Here is a 23899-nt window from a genome sequence, read left to right on the forward strand (position 1 = left end):
TGGCTCAGTGGCTAAGCATCTGCTCAGGGGGTGATCCTGGGGTCCTGGGATCCAGTCCCATATCAGGCTCCCTATAGGGAGCCTACCTCTCCCTCTGCCTGTGTCTCTGCCTCTCTCTGTCTCTCATGAATAAATAAATAAATAAAATCTTTAAAAAAAGTGCTAATGATCCTTACTCTCTTGCAACTTACATTCCAGTAGAGGTGGAGTAAGACAGGTAATACAATAATAAACCTGCAGTACTGTGAAAAACTGGCAGAAAAAAGAATGCTAAACAGCTGTATAGAAACAAGCCACAAACATCTATCACCTTGCAGAGAATTTTTAAAAATTTTATTTTATTTAAATAGTGTATCATTAGTTTCAGATGTAGAATTCAGTTATTCATCAGTCGCATATCACACCCAGTGCTCATTACATCACCTGCCCTTCTTAATGCTCATCACCCAGTTACACCGTCCTCCACCCACCGCCCCTCCAGCAACCCTGAGCTTGTTTCCTACAATTAATAGTCTCTTAGGGTTTGTCTCCCTCTCTGATTTTTGTCTTATTTGCAGAGAGTATTCTTTACTCATTTTATTTGAGGATCTTGATACTTTTTTGAGAAGGGGGTGGCAGGAATCAAAGTAATGCATGCACATAGTTTTAAAAAATAAAGTATATCAGGGTTTTTGGTGAAAAGCAACATTGTTCTGCCCACCTTCCCCATCCCATCTTTCCCAGAGACTACTATATATTTTTTTAAATATTTTAAAAATTTATTTATTCATGAGAGACTCACACAGAGAGAGACACAGGCAGAGGGAGAAGCAGGCTCCACGCAGGGAGCCCGATGTGGGACTCGATCCCGGGACTCCAGGATCACGCCCTGGGCCAAAGGCAGGCGCTAAACTGCTGAGCCACCCAGGGATCCCCGAGACTACTATGTCCTTAAAAAATATTTTACACCTTTATTTTTTGGTCCGGAAAATGAACAAAAAACCCTGTAGGTATTTACCAACATCCTCACTTTGTAAAATGAAGATCTGGGAGACCGGCCCTATCTATCTGGCTTTCTACTTCTGCTACCTCTTTCCATTTTCCAAAGTCTTGTCAATTGAGCTGTTCTAATACTTTTTACAGAAGACACACATTTTAAAATGCTCTGTGGCTAAGTCTAAAAATGGGATGTGAGAGCTTATTTTGAGGTAGGCCTAAGCATGTTTTTCAATCTTAACACTGGCCACTCTGTGGGACTGAGCAGTCAATGTTCAGCCGGATGGCGGACAGGCCTTCATCACAAAATTTAAAGGGGTGCTAAAAACACACTAGAGAAATAATTATTTTAATGCAATATTAAAACATAGAAATTAATGCAAAAAACTCTATAATGAACAAACTATCAGCATTTAAAAATAAAGACAGGCTCAGCAGAATGAGTAGAGGAGAAAAGATAAAAACAGAAGCATTAAACGTTGCACCCCACCATTAGCGGTGACCTCATTTTAGGACATCTATGATTATATAGGTTGCTTATTAGAGCTGAAGTGTTTGGATGAGGGAAGTGAGTCTTTCTGATTAGGAATATGGATACTGGATTTCAAGGGTGCCCCCCACCACTGTGACCTCGCGGCTTGCAAATTAGGGAAGTGTTGAATTCAGAAATATAATTTTCGTGATTTAAAACGTGAATCAAGGGGAGGGGCCAGCAGGTAAATTCACTTTATTCAGAACTTCGGCCATTTCCAACACAGCTCCCTCCTTTTGCTCTGTGCGAGCTTGTTGGTCCAGCAGCACAGGGCTTTGAATAAAGGTCAGCAAAGGGGTCGCCTTCCTGATTATTCTCTTCTACCCCGCAGGAGGAGGAAGCCCAGGGGGCCCCTTATCTACCTCGGAGTCGCAGCAAAACCCTGGGCTTCCCTGACAGCTGCAAATTCCTCCCAGGAGCTGCAAAGCTTCTGGGGTTGCCATGGGCCGTGAGAGTGCAATGCGGGTCGCCCGCGGCGGCGGTGGCGGCGGCGGCCCGGGCCGGCTGTGGCTGCCTCCTCTCCGGGCCCTTTCAAAAGCTTTTAAAGGAGATGCCCGCGGGGAGGAGGGAGGAAGGGACACCAACCAGGGCTTTCGTCCAAGCGGCTGGGGAGAATAAAAGAGGCTTTTCTCAAGCCAATGGAGCAAGGGCTGGGCTCGTTTCAGGGGATTTTAAACCCCCGGTCTTTCCCTGGAGGAAAGGCGGCTGCAGAGATGGTCCTTCTCAAGCTGCACTTGCTTTCAGGTTTTCCCAGGGGTTGTGCGCTCCGAGTCTTTCCCCGGAGGGGGAGGAAAGCAGAGACAACGTTCCCCAAACTCAACCTGCTGTAGGCAGCTCCTCCTCGTCTGCGTCCAAGGATTTCTCACCCTGGGTCTGGGGAAAAAGAAAAAAGAAAAAAAAAAAATCAGGCTGGTGGGCTGTGGTCAGGACTGAATGCAGCTCTGGGGTGTGACCTGCCCATTCCGGGAACACTTGCAGAAAATGCGCAACTAACCGAAACGAAGAGAAGCCGCTCAGCCAGGCCCCCGGGGCTCCCCTCGCGGCGCCCTCCCACCCGGTGCTCGCGGGGCTCCGAGGGCTGCTCGGCGGGCGCAGACAAAGACGCGGCGGGGCCGGGTTCCGGCCGGAGTCGGGCCGGGCCGGGCCTGGCCGGGGGCTGGGGCGGGGGCGGGGGCCGGGGCGGCGCGGGGCGCGGGCGCGGGCGCGGGGCTCGGGCGCCGGCCTCCGGCGCAGGGCGGCCGAGCGCGCGGGGAGGAGCCGCCACGGCGTCTTCTCCTGGCGGCGCGCACCCGCCCGGCCCCGCGGCGGCGGCGCGTCACGCTCTCCCCCGCCCCGAGCCGACGAGCCGGGAGGCGGGAGGCGGCGGGCGGCGGCCGCGCGGCTGCTGCTGCTGCTGCTGCTGCTGCAGTGGGGCAGGTGGCGGCGACCGGCGGCGGCCGAGGCGAAGGTGAGCGGGGCGCGGCGCGGGCCCTGTCCCCTTCCCGGTGTCCTCCTCCCCTTCCCTTGCGCCGGGCCGGGCCGGGCTCGGGCGGGGTGGGGGCCGGGCCGGCGGGCGGAGGGCCGCGGGGGCCGCGCGCGTGCCGCTCCCGAGGGGGCCCGAGCAGCCCGAGCGGGTGGCCCCGGAGGCCAGGGGTCCCCGGGGTGGCGCCCCCGGGGCCGGGACAGTGGCTGGCCCTGGCAGCGCCGAGCCCGGCCTTCCCTTCCTCCGTCCGCCTCAAGATGGAGCTTGGACTCCTTGCCCCTGCGCCGCCCCAGGCGTCGCTCCCTCGCGGGCTCCGGCTCGGCTCCCCTCGGCCGGGGCGCAGCGCCGGGGCCGGGGCCGGAGCGGCGGAGCCCGCGGAGCCCGAGCGGCCCGAGCCCCGGCGGGACCTGTTGCCCCCCGGCGCGGCCGCCCGGTGTCCCGAGCGTCCCTTGGGCCCTGCCACCCGGTGCCCGCGAGCCGGAATGGAGGGCGCCCGGCCGTGGCCTCGGCGTGTGCGCCGCTCGGCGGGCTGGCCCCGTGGCCTCCTGCCTGGCCTGGCCGCGGCTTTGTCCCCCTCCTCCAGGGCTCTCTGGGTCTCGGAGGAGGTGGATGACAAGAGCTCGGCAGGATTTCTGAAATAACACCGCTCGCTGCCCGTAACCCGAGCCTTCTCCCTTGGCAGCGGATTGGCTCGGAAGACAGATGACACTTGTTTAGAGGTTATTTTAAAAGCAGAGGCTTCTGATTCCGTTAATGTGGAGATCCTGTGCCTCAGAAATCTGATTTTGATTTGGGGATAAACCCTGAACCGGGCTGTTTCTCCACTTCGTGTGGCTTTTCCATCTGGCAGGAACCGAGCACCACCCCCTCCTCCCTTCACAGCCCCACCTCTTTGGTATGAAGAAATTACACGTCGAGTCTGTAATCTTCTACATACCTGTTTATAGCAAAACTTGGCCACCAGTTACCATATTTAAAAGGGATGGTAGGGACGCCCGGGTGGCTCAGCGGTTGAGCATCTGCCTTCAGCCCAGGGCGTGATCCTGGGGTCCCGGAATTGAGTCCTGCGTGGGGCTCCCTGCGTGGGGCCTGCTTCTCCCTCTGCCTGTGTCTCTGCCTCTCTCTTTCTGGGTCTCTCATGAATAAATAAAATCAATCTTAAAAAAAAAAAAAAAAAAAGGGAGGGTAGAGGACATTGGATTTTTTTTTTTTTTTTAAAGCAACCTTGCCTTCTTCCTGTTTTAGGTTAGGACAGTGCCAACCTAGCCAGTAAGAGCTCAGTATTAGCGTGGCTGCTGTTGTGGTTATGATTCTGGTTGGTGTTACAATTTTATTATCATTACTATTTATAACCTGTGGTATCCTCAAGTCAGGAGAACAAATGTGTTTAACTTTTGAGTTTAATGATAACCTTTTGCAAAAATCCTCAGTTATGTTGCTCCTCAGCCTTGGGGCATTTTTTTCTCTGGAAATAATAACAACCTTTATTGAGGGCTTCCTTTGGTCAGGCTTTGGGCAAATTTTTTATGTTTTATCTCATTAATCATCTCACCCAATGAAGGTGCTATCATTATCCCCATTTTACAGAGGAGGCATTGAAAGGTCAAGTACCGGGATCCCTGGGTGGCGCAGCAGTTTGGCGCCTGCCTTTGGCCCAGGGCGCGATCCTGGAGACCCGGGATCGAATCCCATGTCGGGCTCCTGGTGCATGGAGCCTGCTTCTCCCTCTGCCTGTGTCTCTGCCTCTCTCTCTCTCTCTCTCTCTCTCTGTGACTATCATAAATAAATAAAAATTAAAAAAAAAAAAAGAAAGGTCAAGTACCTTGCCCAGGGTCATACAACTTAAGTGGTGGTGTCAGGATTTGAGCTCAGGCATTGACTCCAGGTGTTTAGTTATTGGATTAGTGTAGCGAATCCCTGGCAAGGAGCAAGGCTGGCTTTTATTAAGCCAAAGGAAGTAGGTGATCGCTACAAACAGCTGGTGCTGGGTTTTTGAGGTCCAGAGAAAGTGGTTAAGTACATCTTAGGCCCCCTCATTCAAAGGAGTAAAAAAGCTGAAATTGGGTGGGATCCCTTGTAGGTTTTGTCTGAAGATAAAGATCATGCCCTTCCCTATCTTTTCAAGAATTGCTTAAGCTCCTGTTGCGCTTGAGCACAACATAAGCTGATCTGGTTTCTACTCTCTAGGAGTTTAGAATTCTTACCTACTTAAAAAATTGCCCTTTTTACTTAAAAATTTTTTTGTACCCAGTGTCTTACATTGAATCTGCTGCAGCCCATGTGACTCATACATGAATACATGTGAACTTACCTCAGTAATGTTTGGCCCTTGCTTTTAAGTAGTCTCTGTTGAGATTCTAAACCCAATGGATGGTTAATAAGAGATGAACTGGTCCTCTTGTATTCCCTACAAAGGTAGGCATCTTTGAATTTTTCACTTACTGGTCACCTAGTGTTCTTATTTGCAGATATATTTCATATATTTCTGGCTATACACACACATTTTTTTCATTCTGGGAATGTATATAGTAAGGACCTTTCACTTTATTTTTCACTTTTTCATTTTTTAAAAATTTTTTAAAAAGCATTCTACATCAAGTGTGGAGCTCGAACTCATAACTGAGATCGAGAGTTGCATGCTTCACTGACTGAGCCAGCTAGGCACCTCTTGTATGTCACTTAATTTGGTAAATGTTATTTAGTTGATTGCAAATATGAGGTCTGTAAGTCTTAAGATTGGTTTTATAGAGGTCGAAGCTAAAGAAAACAGAGTTGGGTAGTAAAGTTACATGGAGATGGCTTAATATTTCTTAACATTAAAAGGAAGTTTTGTTCAGTGTTTAAAGTGAGACTTTTACCCTCTGTAATTTTCCACTTTATCCCAATTATCAGCTTTTTAATTCTCTTTATTGTACAGATGAGGTGTGAGGTCCAGTGTTGTTTTTTTTCATATATGAAGAGTGGACAGTGTTGTTGATGAGTAGTTACAAGCTGATAGTTCTTTACATTATTTTCAAAGTGTTGTGGTATTCTCCCCAAAGGCAGCAGGTGGGGCTATGGTGTACCTCTCTGTGAGCTGTATTAAGTTTCCTTTGGTATTCACTCAACAAATATTTATTAAACATGGCTGTGTGCCAGGTGCTGTTCTGGGTGCTGATGGTATAGCAATGAATAAAACTGAAATCTTTGTTCTTTTAGACTCCCCCCCCTTCAAGTAGGGGAGGAATACAATAACCTCTGGCTTTTCTTTTCTGTCTTTTCTTTTCTTTTCTTTTCTTTTCTTTTCTTTTCTTTTCTTTTCTTTTCTTTTTTTCTTTTTTTTCTTCTTTTCTAATTCATGAGAGGCAGAGACATAGGCAAAGAGAGAAGCAGGCTCAATGCAGGGAGCCCGATGTGGGACTCCAGGATCACACCCTGGGCTGAAGGCAGACACTCAACTGCTGAGCCAACCAGGCATCCCTACAATAACCATATTGATAACATTTATTGTATATTGGACATGATATATACATGGTATGAAAAAAATAATAAGTCAGGGAAAGGGGAATATGCCCTTTTGGGGGCAAGAGTTAGGGTAATAGATATTTTAGATAGGGTGGCAAGATATTTTAGATAGGGTTGCTGAGAATGTGACTTGAGTAAAGATCTAGAGAAAGTGAGGGAATGTAGATCCCTGGGGAAGGGCATAGTAGAAGAGGAAACAGCAAGTACAAAGATCCTGAGGTGGGAGTCTGGGAGGGCGCAGATAGTTTAAGGCTATATAGATTGTAGTCCTTAAAATATGTCTTAAAATATTTTTAAAATAGTGAAAGATATAGAATAGTAACATTATTGACTTTGTTGAAGAAAAAGTTAAATATTGAGGGACCGGAGGCTCAAAGAATTTTACTAACTTGCCCAGAAGGCCACATAGCTAGTGAATACAGAGCTGGAAATTGAACCCTACTTTATGGTACCTTCAGCAATGTGCAGCGTATGTTGGCAATGGTGCCTTAAGTGGCTGGCAGAAAAGCCAGACCAGTACTTGATGCTCAGACTTGAGTGTATACTCTATTTGTTTTTTTTTTTTTATTTTTTTTTTATTTTTTTTATTTTTAAGATTTTATTTATTCATGATAGTCACAGAGAGAGAGAGAGAGTCAGAGACACAGGCAGAGGGAGAAGCAGGCTCCATGCACCGGGAGCCCGATGTGGGATTCGATCCCGGGTCTCCAGGATCGCGCCCTGGGCCAAAGGCAGGCGCCAAACCGCTGCGCCACCCAGGGATCCCCTGTATACTCTATTTGTATGCAGGATCTTTGCTCAACCCTGGGAGGCCTTGTAACTGACATTTGCATATATAGGTTTTTTCTGGAATTGTGCTCCTGGCAGCAAAGCCTTCCTTTTTAGTCTTAATAGTTTCAGGGTTCAAAATCTCTGTTTAATATAAACCTTCATTTAAGTCTGTTCAATTTTAATTGGAAAGCATTGTCAGTATTGCCCAGGATATGAATTTTTTAGATAACTGTTTAGGGAGGCTTTAGACTTATTACAGCATCTTACATATTTTTAATATATGTAGTGTATGCTTCCCATGTAGATGGAACTCAGAGAATCCATATGCTTTAAATCGGCATTTCAGTTACAATGCTCTTTTAAGGGAAAACGTACTGACTGATGGTACTATACAAGAATTCCAAGTAAGAGCGACCTCTTCAGGTTTCAATCAGAACAGAGGCTTTTTTTTTTTTTTTTTTTTTTTTAAGTTGGCAGATAATAATTAACCAAACTTGGATTTGGCTAGGACGTCTGGGTTAATATCCTGGTCCTGGCACCAAGTAGCAAGGAATCTTGGCCACAAGTAGTAAAGAGCCTTTTTTTCCCCTCAACCTCCATCTGGCACTTCCAGGACAGATTCCACTAGCACTAACTCAATGGGTGGGTCTGTTTTCTAATTGTTTGTCTTAACTGGTTCAGCAACAAAATCTTAGAAGTATGCTTTGTAAAATCTTTGGAAAGAGGAAGTAGTCCTATTACAGAATCCCTGTTAGGAACTCTCCTTGGTATCTTTCCCTGGAGAAACGTATTCTCCTCTACCTCTTCTCAGGGATCCTAATGAGAGTACATTATCCTGCCCTAATATTTTTACATGACCATAAGGTCTAATACAGTTGAGACTTGAATTAAGTAGTTTGATATTTGTATTCTCCTTTACTTACGTCTAAATATAGCTTGGATCAGGTCACCATATGAACTCTGCCCATTTTTCACACTTAAAATTGCTGAGTCCTTGATTTATTGTATCTTCTCTGGAGTTAAAGGCCTGAAGATCCAGATGATCAGGGTGTACAAATCATCCGAAATTTGGGTTTGGTATATAAAGGAATGGCAACTATAATGAGATTCCCCCCCCCCCCCCCCCCCGGATTCTACAGATCCTAGTCGTGTAGTGCACTGAAATACTTGGCATTTGTTTTCCCCTCTCTTCTCAGGAAAGGTAAGAGATATTAGGGATATTTTTCTAAAAATCTTGTAATCAAATCATTTGACCTCCTGCCTTCTCTCTTTAACTGATTTACTCCTAAGAGTAATTTCGTATTGGAGATGTTATGTTCTAATACCTTAAGGCAGGAGGGATTCTATTAGACTGTTCTTTTCCAGACTGTAGAATAAATGAGTTTTATAGGCATGGTAATTTTTTTTTATGGCCTAAGTGAAAGAAAACTATTATCACTAAGTTTCCTTCACACATGGGTGACTAGAAAAAACTGTTATCTTAAAGCCATATTACTGATTTCTGTTTTAAGGCATATATATATGGCTTACTTAGGTTGTTACATGGAGAATCTAGTTTCAAATTTAGATTTTAGAAAATGTTTCCAGTGAAGTGATCATTTTTGGGGGTTCACAGGTGTTTTTTTCCTTATATACTGGTTTGACAGTGACCCTTATGTTTCATTAAATATATATCAGTTGTCTTATGTAGGTTCAAGGCATAACGTGTAAAACAAACATATACAAAAACACAGAAAAAGGCAAGTTAGCCATAATCTTACTGCCCAGGGAAAAGCATTTCAGTGTTTTAAATACTTTTTTAAAAGTCTGAATTTATATTAATATTTTTAAGTAATTAAAAGTGTAATATTTTCACTGGACTCTCAATAAATCAGCATGAGGAATCAGAATTATATAAGAACTATCAGAAGTTTGAATTCTGGATTTGCTTTAGCCTCGACTGGGCAAGTTGTTTAAACTCTCTCTGCTTGTTGTTCTGTGAAGTGGGGGTGACACTTGCCCGGTCCATCCTGTGAGGTTGCTGTATTAATGGAAGGGATTCAGGTTTGTTGAACTGGAGAGCTCTAGGTAACCTTGTCAGGTGGTAACCATAGTGCAGAGGAAATCAGTGCTTTCAAATGCCAAATTGGCCGAGGAACATGAAGACAAAGGAAGGGCCAGTCCTGTATCATACAGTGGTTGCCTGTTTTGTACATAGTTAAGTTTATAGAAAAGCTTTTCAGGTGAATGTAACCAATAGAAAGGTGGGGTGGGAGAAAGCCCCAGAAATGCCAGTTTATCAAATATCTCTTGTGTTCTGAAGACTCTTCTAGGTATAAGGAGCTCTGTCTCTCACAAGGTAAGACAGCTACAGTGAGTAAGGTGGGATGAGACCCTGGAAGGTGATCACTTCATTAGTGTTGGGAGTGTGAATATGGGAGGGGATTCAGGAATGCTTCCCAAGTAGGAATTAGCACTTGTTTTTGTTTTGTTTTGTTTTTCTTTTTTCTTTTCTTGTGTTTGGTATTGATGGAAATCTAGGGTGTTGAGGCAGGGATAGTTTATATTTTAATTTTTAAAAGATTTTATTTATTTATTTGACAGAGAGAGTGAGAGAGAGCACAAGCAGGAGGAACAGGAAAGGGAGAAGCAGGCTCCCCACTGAGTAGGGAGCCCATCGTGGGGCTCCATCCCATGACCTCAGGATCATGACCTGGGCGGAAGGCAGATGTTTAGCCAGCTGAGCCACCCAGGTGCCCCGAGGCAGGGATAGTTTAGGTAAAACATTCTAGGCCAGATTGAGCAAAGATAATGAGGCATAAAAGTAGCATGTTGAGATAATAGTGGATAGTCTACTGCTCTGTATTTTGAGGGCAAGTCACAGGAAATTAAGAAGTTTGGGTTTACATCAAGGAGAGGCTTCCCTGCCCTGATGAGTTCATCCCACTGGTCTCTAGCATTTTATTTTTTTTAAAGATTTATTTATTTATTCATGAGAGAGAAAAAGAGAGAGAGAGAGGCAGAGACACAGGGACACAGGCAGAGGGAGAAGCAGGTTCCCTGCAGGGAGCCCGATGTAGGACTCAGTCCCGGATCCCAGGATCATGCCCTGAGCCGAAGACTTAACACTCAACCGCTGAGCCACCCAGGTATCCCATCTAGCATTTTAATCACTGAGTTTTCTGCAAGTCTTTTTTTTCTGTTATTTGACCAAAAATACCATATACCAATATTTGTAGGTGGTAAACAGGAAAAACTGCTGGGTAAACTCTTTTTCATGCAGAGTTGTGCAACCACCACCACCAGCGATTTTAGTATATTTTTTTCACACCAAGAGGAAACCCTATATTCCCAGCCCTACTCTGTGTTTCTCTAGACTTGCCTATTCTAGGCATTTCACATAAATGGAATCATGCAGTATGGATGACTTCACCTGCAAAATGTTTTCAGAGTTCATCTGTGTTGTAGCATCATGTATCAATACTTTATCTTTTTTAGGGTTAAATCATATTCCATTGCATGGGTATACCACTTTTTGTTCATCAGCTGATGGACATTTGGGTTGCTGCACTTTTTGCCTATTGCAAGTAACGCTATTATGAACATTTGTGTTTATGAGTGGACTTAAGTTTTCATTTATCTTGGGTGTATACCTAGAAGTGGAATTGCTGGTTTATATGGGAGCTCTACCTTGTAAGGAACCACACAACTGTTTCCTAAAGTGGTCGTACTATCATCAATGAATGAGGTTCCATTTTTTCCACATCCTTGCCAATTTATTATGTTTTTAAATTACATTCATCCAAGCAAGGATCAAATGTGGTATCTTATTGTAATTTTTTTTTTTCTTATTGTAATTTTTTTTTAAGGTTTTATTTATTTATTCACAAGAGACACACAGAGAGAGGCAGAGACCTAGGCAGAGGGAGAAGCAGGCTCCTTGCAGGCAGCTGCCTGTGTCTCTGCCTGTCTCTGTCTTATTTGATTGATTTATTTATTTATGATAGAGAGAGGGGGGAGCGCAGAGACACAGGCAGAGGGAGAAGCAGGCTCCATGCAGGGAGCCCGACGTGGGACTGGATCCCGGGACTCCAGGATCGTGCCCTGGGCCGAAGGCAAACGCCAAACCGCTCAGCCACCCAGGCTGCCCATCCTTTGCCCACTGTTAAGCTGTTTTTTGTTGTTGAGTTTACCAATTACCTTTTAATTTATACATCTATCAGGCATTTATTGCGTACCTACCTTAGGGAGGCACCTGTGCGGATGTTGGAGATACAAAGTTGAGTAAAACAGACATACCTTCTGCTCTTGGGAGGGGGATGCAGGGCTAGTAATGGAAGTCAGTCCTTTGCCTGGCAGCAGATCCTGGCTCTGTTAATTAATGGAAGACCTCCTATAGACTGCTTCACCTTTTGGAGCTCAGTGTTCTCTCCTGTAAATTGGGGATAATAGCTACTTTGCGTAGTTGCCATGTTGATTAAATGAGGCAATGTGCATAAAACTCAGTAAACATTAGAATTCTTCCTCACCTTCCATTTAGTCCCTGGGGTCTTCCTGGCTGCCCGTTGCTTAGAAAGTTAGGTTCCGCTTAGTTTTCTTTTCATTTAAGTCAGAATAGGGAAAAACCCACTTCTACCAGTACGGGAAATTAAAATCTTTCTTCCTGGCCATGTTTTCGAATGTTAGTTTGAGTAGGAGTGCCTTGCCATTATTAAAGGGCACACTTTTAATGAACAGTTGTCACTGAAGAACTTGTAATTTATGAGGAGTTAAATTCAGCATGGAAAAGCATCTTCTGTTCCTCATGTCAGAACTTGTGCCTTGCCAAATTTCAGGCTCTTTTGTATGTTTGTGAGTTTTATTTCCCAGGGTTTAACTAAAGGTAAGGTTGGCTTTTTTTTTTTTAATTTTTTTTTAATTTTTATTTATTTATGATAGTCACAGAGAGAGAGAGAGAGGGAGAGGCAGAGACATAGGCAGAGGGAGAAGCAGGCTCCATGCACCGGGAGCCCGACGTGGGATTCGATCCGGGGTCTCCAGGATCGCGCCGTGGGCCAAAGGCAGGTGCTAAACCGCTGCGCCACCCAGGGATCCCTTTTTTTTTTTTTTTTTTTTTTAAGATTTTAATTTTAAGTAATGTCTATACCCAACATGGGACTTGAACCCACAACCTGGAGATCAAGAGTTGCATGCCCTACAGACTGAGCCAGCCTGGCGCCCCAAGTTGGAGTTTTTCTTTCTAAGGTCTGATAGGACCTGCTCTGTGTCTGTGTGGAAGATTACCTAAGCAGGAAAAAAATAACCAACAATGAAGCTGGGTATTAAGATCCAAATGAAACCATTTCCTAGTCTCTGTTTATAGTATCCAGGGTGATTGTACAGAAAAGCATCTTAGAGACTTGTGAGGAAATGAGTAGAGTGGTATTTTCTCTTGAAATAGCCAGGTATCCTTTAGTACTGTGAAAAATAGAAAAGTGATTTTTCTCTTTCCCATTGGATCTGAAGACCTATATAGCAAATATTAAATTTGCTTATTTGCTGAGTAAAAACGAGAGATTTTATAAAGAGGAAAAGAAAACCAAGTAAGTAGCTGTTTTGTGAATTATCTTTGTACTCTTTTCTTGTTCAGAACAAACATCTGGTATGTATTTGCTTTAAGTACCGGCAGTGTCTGACTGTTTAAGGGGAAGAGACAGTATACTTACTTTTATTCCTTTGTGAAGATTAGAAAGGGACACCAATTTTAACTTGCCTGGGGATTGACTCCTCTCACTGCTGTATATAACAGCTCAGAAACTTTTATTCATCAGCACACTTTTAGGGTCAGGAGTCTTTAATCTGGAGATTGAGGTTTTATGTCTTAGACTGTTAAGTAACTGGGACCTTAACAAGTGATTTCACTTTTTAGAGTCCATTTCCTCAGTGGTAAAATGAGGAAGTTGAACTAGATTGCTAAGGTCTCTTCTGATTCTAAAATTTTATGATGCTATATTAAGCACATTAGTTCTTTTTGACACATTAGTATAATTGACTGCTGTCGACCTATTAAGTAAGTTCTTCTGGGAGACACAAACCAGGCCTACTAATTTCTGTCTAAGATCTGTCTCTCAGCTGGTGGTATTAGAGTTACAGAGTCACAAGAATTTTGTAGATATTTGTGTAAATGAGCAAAATAGCTCAAATTACTCAGCTTTCCATGTTCCCTTTTTTAAAAATTCTTTTGCAGATGGATGAACTTTGAGAGGCTGCTTATTTTCTGTTTATCCAAGTAGCAGGAACATGAAATCTTCACTCAAACTTAGCTGTACAAAGACATTCATAATTGCAGGCAGTTGCATCATGGCAGAGTGTCATCTTCTAGAAAAATTGCCTAATGCTCCAGATCTCTTTGGCTTGGTTGGATTTCAGCCCCCTCCTTCTCCTTTTTAAAACTGCTATAGACTTTGAAATTCTGGGTACAATTTGTATTCTGCACTACGTCATACACTGAGCCTTAAAAACATGATTTTCAAGCATAGAAATTTTGAAATGGTCATGTCTTTCTACTGATACCCTGTTCTGACTTCATCCAGCAAACATCCTGAACTGAGTCTTTAATCACTTAAAATTCTATTTCTGATTTTGCTAGAGTGTGTAGTAAAAGTTTCTGTTTACCTTCAGTATCTTACTGGATGACATCCTCAAACCAGCACTTAAGTTGGTAAACTGATTTTATAAATTGTTTTGTAAGGCCTCTAACCAGTTAGAAATTGGAAGTGCAACTGCTTTCGGGCACCATTTGAATTAAGAAGTCAGTTAATCTTCTGACCCTTCCTGGCTTGTCTCCTTTAGTGTCTAAATGTGCTTTTCACATTGATTCTTTTAAACAGTGACTACAATATTTACTTATCTCTTTTATCTTTTGTACTCTGTCCTTGCGAGAGATGTGCACTTTGTTTTTAATCTTTGTGTTAACTTTAAAGCTGTTTGACTCTGGCTTGTTTAAAAAGCTATATCATGTGTTGTGCATTGTTTGTTCTAAGTTCTAGGCTCCTGCTACTATGTATTAAACATTTTTTATACTCTATCTCAATATTTCATGATATTCTGTTAAGAACACCACTATTTTCAGATGCTCTGGCCTCCTGATCAAAATTTGAGACTTGGCTCCACCCTTTTAGGCATATGCCTTGGAAAGACAGAGTCAGCTCTTAGGAAGATGGATACTCTTTCTCCTCTTTCCATTTTGGAAAGTTGTTTTCTTCTCGTGGAAGTTTATTTCTGACTGGGCTGCATGGCCTTTTCCCCTGGCTGATCTTTTCATTATTCCGGAGTCTTCTAATTCTCTGTTGGAGATACTGGGATAAAGAAGCAGAGGGGCAATTTGGAATTTCCCTGTCATTATGGGCACCAGTCATCACAGACTTAACCTCTCAGGTTTAAGATTTATCCTCTTACCCTTTAAGCCAATAACTTAGTTGCTGCTGAAACCAAATGGCTCCAGACCTCTCCTTGCTCTTCTCTCTAGTTTAACTCACTTGTTGTTGCACTGATTTCAAGCAGTGGATCTGTGACCTGTGCCCTATACTGTGTTTGGTGATGTCTCACACATTTTCCCTGCGCTCAAGGGGCTAGCTTCTGGGAGGCCAGAACAAATGATGGCCTTGAGGCCGCTTCATGTCACTCATACCGACTGATCCTCCTGTGCTTGCCAGATACTCCACTCTAGAGGAGAAGCCCTCATCCCCCAGCCAGTGTTGTGTCTTCATTCAGAAGACCAGCAAGTTTCTCAAAAGTTAAAATGTAGGACAATGCTTTTTCTTCCCTGGGTCTTATTTTATAGCCACTAGATCGTTTCTAAGTCAAAGACCACTTACTAAAATAAAGTGTGTGTGTGGGAATATCAGATTAGTAAGAAACAACTGATGTGTTAACCTTTAGCGTCTCTGACTCTCCTACAGCTTTTCTCTCCAGTCTCGAGCCTGCCTTTCCACATACTCTTATGCCATTCCTCTCCTCTGCCTTGGTTTCTTACAATTGGAAAGGCAGCAAAAGCTAAGCATGATGCTGCTCTCCTCTAGAGTGGAGTATCTGGCAATAATGCTCTCAGCCCCTCTTTGTACTTGAAATGCTGCTCCTGCTACATTGGCCTTCAATCTGCCGGTCACCAACTCTCTGTTTCTTCTTGTGTATCTTGAGACACACTTATTAAATTTAATCTGTAACTCAATCTGTGTACTTTGCTTTGAGTATTGTGTGGGTGTATTTTCAAACTCTTAGTGTTGAGCTATCGGTTTTACTGGCCAGTGCGTTGTGCTACCAGCAGGTTATCTTTATACATTATGCATCCCTTGTCAAATATTTATTTATTTTTTTTAAAGATTTATTTATTCATGAGAATACACAGGATTGAGAGAGAGAGGCAGAGACACAGGCAGAGGGAGAAGCAGGCTCCATTCAGGGAGCCCGACGTGGGACTCGATCCCACGTCTCCAGGATCACACCCTGGGCTGCAGGCGGCGCTAAACCGCTGAGCCACCGGGGCTGCCCCAAATATTTATTTTTTTTGAGAGAGAGAAAGCATACATGCATGTACAACTCAAGCAGGGGGGGAGGGGCAGAGGAAGAGAGATAATCTTTTTTTTTTTTTAAGATTTTATTTATTTATGAGAGACACACACACAGAGAGAGAGAGAGAGAGAGAGAGGCAGAGACACAGGCAGAGGGAGAAGCAAGCTCCATACAGGGAACCTGATGTGGGGCTCGATCCCAGGACCCCAGGATCACACGCTGAGCCAAAGGCAGACGCTCAACCACTGAGCCACCCAGGTGTTCCTGAAAGGGAAAATCTTTTGCAGGCTCCAGACTCAGTGTGGAGTTTGAGGCTGGGTTCATCTCAAGACCCTGAGATCATGACCCAAGCCAAAATCAAGAGTTGGATGCCCAACCTGCTGAGCAACCCAGGTGTCCCTCAAATTGATATTTTAAAGATCCCCTTACAGTAAATACTTTGCCCTCCTTTTTATCTATTTTTTTTTAAAGATTTTATTTACTTATTCATAAGAGACACAGAGAGAGGTGCAGAAACATAGGCAGAGGAAGAAGCAGGCTCCCTGTGGGGAGTCTGATGCAGAACTCCATCCCAGGACCCTGGGACCATGACTTGAGCCAATGGTAGACACTCAGTCACTGAGCTGCCCAGGCGCCCCCCCCTTTTTATCTTAGTGATTAAATTATCCACAGTTTCATATTCAAGATTTTACATTTTTCCTTTTCCTCATATGTGTGTTGTAATGAAATTGGAAAGGGGTGCCTTGGTGGCTCAGTGATTGAGCATCTGCCTTTGGCTCAGGTCATGATCCCAGGGTCCTGAGATCGAGTCCCACACTGGGCTTCTTGCAGGGGGCCTACTTCTCCTTCTGCCTATGCCTATCTGTGTTTCTCATGAATAAATAAATAAAAATGTTAAAAAGAAATTGGAAAAGATGAATGTTGTATATCTAGGGGGATTTGGGGCAACTGGCAACTCTGTTACTGATGCCAAGAAGAAGGCCACTTCATTTACATTCTACCTTAAACATATATTCTAGACCTGTACTGTCCTGTACAATAGTCACAAGCCACATAAGGCTGTTGAGCACTTGAAAAGTGTTAAGTCCTGGTTGAGATGTGCTATTAATATAAAATACACAATGGGCAGCAGCCTTGGTGGCTCAGCGGTTTAGCATCGCCTTCAGCCCAGGGCGTGATCCTGGAGACCCAGGATCAAGTCCCATATCAGGCTCCCTGCATGGAGCCTGCTTCTTCCTCTGCCTGTGTCTCTAACACACTCTCTCTCTCTCTCTCTCTCTCTCTCTCTCTCTATCTGTCTCTCATGAATAAATAAATAAAATCTTAAAAAAAATACACAATGGGTTTCAAAGACCTAGTAGGGAAAAAATAATGTGATACAGCCTATTAATAATTTTAATATTGATTACGTTTTGAAGTACTATTTTGGATATATTCAGTTAAATAAAATGTTATTTTACCTGTTTTAATTTTCTAAATGTTACTAGAAAATTTAAAAGTATATATTTGTCTTATATTTTCTATCAGACAGTGCTGTTCTGTAAAGTATGGTGGTGTCGGGATCCCTGGGTGGCGCAGCAGTTTAGCGCCTGCCTTTGGCCCAGGGCGCGGTCCTGGAGACCAGGGATCGAATCCCACGTCGGGCTCCCAGTGCATGGAGCCTGCTTCTCCCTCTGCCTGTGTCTCTGCCCCTCTCTCTCTCTCTCTGTGTGACTATCATAAATAAATAAAATAAAAAAAAATTAAAAAAAAAGTATGGTGGTGTCAACAAAGATAATGATCTAACTTGAGACTTACAGCTCTTACATACCACTCACTGGCGGTAGCTATTGAACAGTTTGCTCATAGCATCATTGGCCTAGTTTTAAAAAGAAGCCCCTGAGGGCACCTAGGTGGCTCAGTTGGTTATAAACATCTGCCTTCAGCTCAGCTCATGATCCCAGGGTGCTGGGATTGAGCCCTGGATTGGGCTCCTTGCTCAGCAGAAAACCTGCTTCTCCCTCTCTTCTGCCTGCCGCTACCCCTGCTTGTGCTTGCGTTCTCGCTCTCTCATGTTCTCTGTCAAATAAATAAAATCTTAAAAAAAAAAAAAAGCCCCTGTTATTGGGAAAATCTATTGCTGTCATCTTTGTCAATGTTTTAGAGATAGAGTTAGTTGATGCTTTAGTTTGAAAATTGTAGTATTGCATCATTTTACAGGTTCTTGTTTTGATGTTGAGTCAGTTTAGAACTTCTTTGAACTCTTACTGTGTACCAAATACTTTTTTAGCTTCTTTGGATGCAAAGACAAATCTTACCCCTGACCATGAGGACCTTAGTCATCGCGTGCTATGCAAACAAGACAGGCGTGTGATTCATCGTTCAGTAATAGGAGACTGCATGGTGGTTAGTGCAGTGTGGAGAAGGAAGAGATAGGGCAGAAACAGAAACAGTCACCAGGAAGGACCCCGTGAGGAGGGGATGCCTCTGCTTCTATTCTTTTAGAGAACATCCCGGAAACCCACATGCAGGGGAAAGTGTGGTGTGAAGCAGTACGGGCCTTGGTGTATAAACAGCCCATTTTCAGGAGGCAAGATGTGGCCGTGCACTCCCATCCCAGGAGTGTAAGCTCAGCTTAGCCAGGCAGGCCCGTCAGCTTATTGATTGGGTTTTGGTTGTCTCAAGCGAAGTTGAAATACTTGACCTTCCTTGTAAAGTTGAAGAAAATATGTAAATGCTCTTCCGTTTTGTCTTTTCCAATCTTTTCTGTACGTAGATATGAATATAAAGAAGCTGAAAGAGGGAAAAAATCGAATAACCTGCCCTTCTTTAGTAGAAACATGAGTCAGTTTTGGAAAGCTACCAGAGTGTTGTGTAAGTGTTTTCAGTGGCTGGAGCAGACCAGCTCAGGTTACACTGCATCTCCCATGTTGGGAGTGGGGGACAGCAAGTGACATAGCATGCAACAGACACTTACATAACCATGACTCCAGAGGACAGGACTAAGCTGTGAATGGACCTCCCAAATTCTGGAATATGACATTAGAACACAGCCTTTGAATTTTTCTCTCAAGCTTGACTTGAAGATGAGCCTCAGAAACATCTCTCTCAAACTAGACTATTACTTTTGGAACTTCTGTTATTAAGTTCATGAACTTTGATCATTTTAGAATTACAAGGGAGCTCAGAAGTCTCAGAGCACGGCTGTTTGTAGGTAAGTCGTGTAACGTGTTTGGTGCCAGATTTCCTCTCGGTGCCCAGCAGGGCAGAGTTGAAACTTAGGTCTCCAGGTGCCACTCTGCCATCAATAGAATGCAGCTGGCTTCCAGAGGCTCAGTGCCAAACTCCCTCTCCTGGCAGGTTAACTGCACTGCAGAGTCTTCAACTCTCCTTTGCTTTCCAACAAAATTTCCAGAGTTAGTAAGTAAAGGAGGATTCTTGTTTTGCTCATGGGGCGAAATGGACCAGGAGAGGACCAGGTGAAGTGTGAGGATGTGATTTGCCAGGGAGGATTCAGTGCTCTACCGGAGAGTGCCAGGAGATGCTGAGCTTGTAAGAAGCTGATCTTATCAGACGAGTCGTCTCTCCTCACACATGGCAGAGTTCTCTTACTTTGGCAAAGTTAGAACTACAGTGGCTTACCTTTCATTTTGGATCCTTGCCCTTTAACTTAAGAGAGTTTGGATTTGAAATCCAAAAACAGTCAAACCACAAAAGGATGGAGTTGGAAATAGATCTTACTTAAGTCAGTAATCTCCAGTTATAACTGAGGATACCAAGGTTTGGGAAGGGGTTAAATGCTAGTTCAGGGTCATCCAGCTGGGATAGAATCCAGGTGTTCATTTCCTAGTTTAGCCTTTTGTGCCTTTCTTTATATTTTTGTAAGCCATAACTTTTTTTTTTTTTAACAGTGAATAAATACAAAACCAAAATGAGTAAACAAAACCTTAAAATCAGAGAGGAGTTATGAAGAACATTATTCCTTTTGTTTGACATGATTTATACCATGTTTATTTTTGGGAACTGCTTGTTTTGAGGAATCTCTTCTGTAAATTTCTTAAGCTTTTTTTAGGTTAGGGAGAAGGCAGGGTTTAGATTTTACTAAATTACTTCATATAATACAAACTACATGATGGAGAATTTCAAACATGCACAGATGTAGAGAAAATACTTCCATCACCTAACTGAACCATTGTCAATTCATCAGTCTTAGTTCATGTAAATTTTAGTGCGCTGTAGTTAGACTTATGTTTTTTACACCAATTTTGCCCTTGCCAGCAAAATGTTTTTTTTGCCTTTTTAAAGATTTTATTTATTTATATTTAAAGATTTTATTCATTTATTAATGAGAGACACACACGGGGGGGTGGGCAGGGCAGAGACACAGGCAGAGGGAGAAGCAGGCTCCACGCAAGGAGCCCAACGTGGGACTCGATCCTGGGACTCCAGGATCATGCCCTGGGTCGAAGGCAGGTGCCAAACTGCTGAGCCACTCAGGGATCCCAGATTTTATTTATTTATTTTATTTTTAAAAGATTTATTTATTAGAGAGAAAGCAGGAGCAGAGTGAAGAAGTAGAGGGGGAAGCGGATTCCTGGCTGAGCAGGGAGCCCCATATGGGGCTGGATCCCAGGACTCAGGGATCATGACCTGGTTGGAGGCAGATACTTAACTGACTGAGCCACCTAGGCGCCCCAAAGACTTATTTATTTATTTTATTTTATTTTATTTTATTTTTTTTAAAGATTTTATTTATTTATTCATGATAGTCACAGAGAGAGAGAGAGGCAGAGACACAGGCAGAGGGAGAAGCAGGCTCCATGCAGGGAGCCTGACGTAGGATTCGATCCCGGGTCTCCAGGATCGCGCCCTGGGCCAAAGGCAGGCTCCAAACCGCTGCGCCACCCAGGGATCCCCCTATTTATTTATTTTAGATAGAGTGTATGCTTGTAGGGGGTAGGGGCAGAGGGAGAGAGAAACCTAAGCTGACTCCAGCCCCATGCCCCACTCCCACTCAATCTCCCCTGCGGAGATCACAACCTTGGAGATCACCACCTGAGCAGAAACCAAGAGCTGGACACTCAACGGACTGCGCCACCCAGAAAAAAAAAAAAAAAAAAAAAAAAAAAAATATATATATATATATATATTCATGTAATTATGCTTTTGATGGTATGACATATTTCTGTCTCAAGTGCTTATCCTGAAAATGTTGTCAGTTGACTTAGTAGAGGTGATTGTAAAGCTCTAGTCATAGTTTTCTTTCTCTTTCTTTTTCTTTCTTTCTTTCTTTCTTTCTTTCTTTCTTTCTTTCTTTCTTTCTTTCTTTCTTTCTTTCTTTCTTTCTTTCTTTCCTTTCTTTCTTTTTAGATTTTATTTATTTATTAGAGACACACACAGAGAGAGAGGTAGAGACACAGGCAGAGGGAGAAGCAGGCTCCATGCAGGGAGCTCGATGTGGGACTCGATCCCGGGTCTCCAGGATCAGGCCCCGGGCTGAAGGCGACGCTAAACCGCTGGGCCACCGGGACTGCCCCATAGTTTTCTTTCTTTTTTTAATTTATTTTTATTTTTATTTGTTTATAATAGTCACAGAGAGAGAGAGAGAGAGGCAGAGACATAGGCAGAGGGAGAAGCAGGCTCCATGCACCGGGAGCCCGACGTGGGATTCGATCCCGGGTCTCCAGGATCACGCCCTGGGCCAAAGGCAGGAGCTAAACTGCTGCGCCACCCAGGGATCCCCATAGTTTTCTTTTTTAACATTCTTTAGGAAAGAGACTCCACCCCCATTATGGGGCTCCAACTCACAACCCAGAGATCAAGAGTTGTGTGCTCTACTGAGGTTTTTATCTCTGTCCCATATTAGCTAAGAAGAGCTAGCTGCCCTAAGAGACCCTACTGATTTTGCTGACTTAAACAGGTAGAAGTTTATTTTCAGTTATGGAAAAGTTCAGGGTGGGTTTGTTACTGTTGAGGGACCAGGGAGGAGTGATTCGGGAACCTAGGCAAAAGCTATGCTTTTTTGGCTGCCCAGTTGGTCTCCATTAAGCCAATGGAAGGGCGGGCATGGGGGCCACGCAGAGAAGGTCTTAAGGGCTAGGCCTGGGCGTGGTGCACAGCCTACACCCCTCAGATGCCATTGGCTGGAACCCAGTCACGTGACCGTACTGAGCAGCCAGGGGAGCTGGAAAATGTCTGGGATGCCGGGAAGACTAAATCCAGTTGGTAAGCACCTAGACAGTGCATGCGTGTGCACTTCTCATGCTGGACATGTTTGCTGCGTTTATGTTCCTGTGTGGAAAACAGCACAGTAGAGTGTTTTCTTTGTGGTTGAAGCCATTTTACTGTGTCTTAAAATCAGTTTTTTTTTTTTTTTGCTCAAGAAATTACATTGTTCCTTAAATAAAATTTGAGAAACCCAAGGAAACACAGATAAGATCTGAAAACTACCACTAATCCCATATTACCTGGAGATAATTATTAATCCTTTGTTACATTTCCTTCTAATTCAAGACTTTATAACTGCTTAGAAATAATAATAAATTTTTACTAGTTCTTGTTCTATGCTGGCTTGTGAACTCCAAAACTCCTGAGTGAGGAAGCTACAGCAGTTACCAATAGTCTGGCAATTTTGCCCTTTCTTAACAAAAATACACTACTGCAGAGTCGTGGTAAGGCTTTATGCTTTTTGCATTTTCGAAATTAACTCTAGGTTACACATCTTAATCTTCATTCTTCTTAGTAAATAGAGTAAATATTGGGGCTGAAGTTAGATTGGCAAGGCAGAGATAACATTTTAGGTTTTTGGTTTGCTTCCTACTCAGCTTTTAAAATTCTTAAATACTGTTTAATTTCCCAGGAGAGAATACTAAGAAAAAGTGTTTGAAACTGAGCCAGATTTAAAACTTGACAGCTCGAAATACATTAAAAGAAGTTTCTGGTGGTGAGGTGAGGACTTAGGTGGGTGTACTTTTCTCTGCTTACCTGCATCGCTTTTTCCAGTCACAGCAGTGGAGGAAGATGCTTGTCTTAGATGAGAGAACCCTTTGAGAGAAAATGTGTTTCTTGAGTCATCAGCTCCAGATTCAGGAATACAGAAACTTCTGAGTTTTGTGTGTGTGTTTTTTGTTTTTTAAGTAGGTTCCACACCCAGCGTGCAACCCAGTGTGGTGCTTGAACTCATGACTCTGAGATCAAGATCTGAACTTAGATCGGGTCAGATGCTTAACTGAATGAGCCACCCAGGCACTCCTGGTTTTTCTTTAAAGTGGTGAGGTTGGCGAGGCAGACCCACCTCAGAATTCTTCTTTGTGATGTCATCATCATGACCTCGTAGGCAGGGTTGCTCAAAATGTTTGTGTAGCTCTTGGCAAGATATGAGCTGAGGCCTGGTCCAATAATACAGACACCATGAGGTACCAGTTTGTTTCATATTGGTAGATTGTACAGGTAGAACTTTCCTGCAACTTCTGTAAATTAAAAAGATACACTAATGTTAGGCTCTCTATATTTTACAGAAGATTGTATAATGGTAAGAAAATTATTGTTTTAAAATATCCTCTGGCAGGAAATTTCATTTTTTCTTTTTTTTAATTTATTTATAAATGATAGACATAGAGAGAGAGAGAGAGAGGCACAGACACAGGAGGAGGGAGAAGCAGGCTCCATGCCGGGAGTCCAACGTGGGACTCGATCCCGGGACTCCAGGATCGCGCCCTGGGCCAAAGGCAGGGGCTAAACCACTGAGCCACCAAGGGATCCCCTGGCAGGAAATTTCAAAACAGAAAACTAAGTAGTAGAGCAGAAGTATTTTACTGTGTGAATGGCTATGTGGTTAGTAGCTCTATTTGCTATGTAATTGGCTATCAATTTTCCTGTTCCCTGCAAATCTAACATTTTTGTTCTTTGAAATTATATCTTTAGCATTAGAGCAAGTAACAATTTGAAATGATGAGACTTGGTTGTCAGCATTGGTATAAATTGTCTATGATCCAGAGGCCTAAATTCAGATGCATCAGAGCTGAGAAGTTGTTATCATTTTTTTTTTTTAATATATTGCTTTGCTCTTTATACCTGTTTTAGCCGGATTTGGAAGAAAAAGTGTTGGCTCATACAAAGGTCCAAAAATGTAGTCTCTGATGATTAAT

The 23899-nt window shown here is 43.5% G+C and overlaps 1 protein-coding gene and 1 long non-coding RNA gene across 24 annotated transcripts in view; one reads left to right on the forward strand and one right to left on the reverse strand.

The window, feature by feature from the left end:
• Positions 1-318: 318 nt before the first annotated feature.
• LOC140619251 (uncharacterized) lies at positions 319-23053 on the reverse strand. 2 transcript variants are annotated; one of them, XR_012019164.1, is made up of 3 exons: positions 22737-23053; positions 3907-4126; positions 319-2380 (listed from the first exon to the last, which is right to left on the reverse strand). It is a non-coding gene; the product is annotated as an uncharacterized lncRNA (long non-coding RNA). The 2 variants fall into 2 exon arrangements; XR_012019165.1 differs by lacking the exon at positions 3907-4126.
• CLIP1 (CAP-Gly domain containing linker protein 1) overlaps positions 2815-23899 on the forward strand; it is a 124776-nt gene continuing 103691 nt past the window's right edge. For 12 of the 22 annotated variants that reach the window (XR_012019163.1, XM_072802361.1, XM_072802381.1 and 9 more), the window contains exon 1: positions 2815-2954. The gene's annotated coding sequence lies outside the window, so the exon portion shown is untranslated. Of the gene's footprint in view, positions 2955-12650; positions 12806-18721; positions 18967-23076; positions 23168-23899 lie in introns of those variants that run through there. The other 10 variants (XM_072802371.1, XM_072802364.1, XM_072802362.1 and 7 more) reach the window with 4 other exon arrangements.

This window comes from Canis lupus, chromosome 27 (genome assembly GCF_048164855.1).
Source record: "Canis lupus baileyi chromosome 27, mCanLup2.hap1, whole genome shotgun sequence".
NCBI lineage: Eukaryota > Metazoa > Chordata > Mammalia > Carnivora > Canidae > Canis > Canis lupus.